The sequence below is a fragment of the Sinocyclocheilus rhinocerous genome, unplaced genomic scaffold, assembly GCF_001515625.1.
Source record: "Sinocyclocheilus rhinocerous isolate Xijiao unplaced genomic scaffold, SAMN03320098_v1.1 C35825752, whole genome shotgun sequence".
Lineage (NCBI taxonomy): Eukaryota > Metazoa > Chordata > Actinopteri > Cypriniformes > Cyprinidae > Sinocyclocheilus > Sinocyclocheilus rhinocerous.
The window spans coordinates 1-651 of NW_015764718.1; the positions used below are offsets into that span (position 1 = coordinate 1).

The window sequence follows — 651 nt, forward strand, 5'->3', positions numbered from 1 at the left end:
CTCTCTTAGGAAGAAGGAAGTGGCAAGTGAGTTTTAGAAATTACATTTATCATTTAAAATTGCCTTATTGTTTTACAGGGATTTCAGATAGGCCTATTTGGTTTTATATTTGGTAGGAAAATTATTAGAAACTCTGACAAAACAAGCTGATTCAGACAAGTTGAACTTTGGAACTCATAACCCTCTCATAAGTCTCAAAAGCCCAAATGAATAATATTTAAAAGAAACTCGGCTATTTGCAGTGGTACTGAAGAAGACTACATGTTTGCAGGTGCCATGCAGAGGATGCTGTCAGAGAGCTACTCTTTAAGGTTACTACAGGAGGCCAGGGAAGCCAAGACACAGATTCTGGTGTCTGAGACCTGCAGGAGGTGCTAAAAAATAGTATTCATTTTCATTCAGCAATGAGTAAACTGTCCTATTTTTTCTTGTGTACTAATTTCTCTTTTTTCCCTTCATTTAGTTTGGACTATATGGATACGAAGTTTGACCAAGTGTTGTCCCTGCAGCAGCTAGACAAAAGCAAAGCCATTAGTCAGATCCTTCAAGAGGTAACTATTTAAATCACTAACATACAATGTACATAAATTAAAAACTAGTATTAAAAACGTACTCGGTTACTAATGTAACCTCGGTTCCCTGAGATACAGG

General features: G+C 36.7%; 1 long non-coding RNA gene across 1 annotated transcript; it reads left to right on the top strand.

Moving 5' to 3' along the window:
- On the top strand, nt 1-546 carry LOC107735143 (uncharacterized). The gene is made up of 3 exons (XR_001639308.1): nt 1-26; nt 272-371; nt 464-546. It is a non-coding gene; the product is annotated as an uncharacterized LOC107735143 (long non-coding RNA).
- Nucleotides 547-651: the final 105 nt, after the last annotated feature.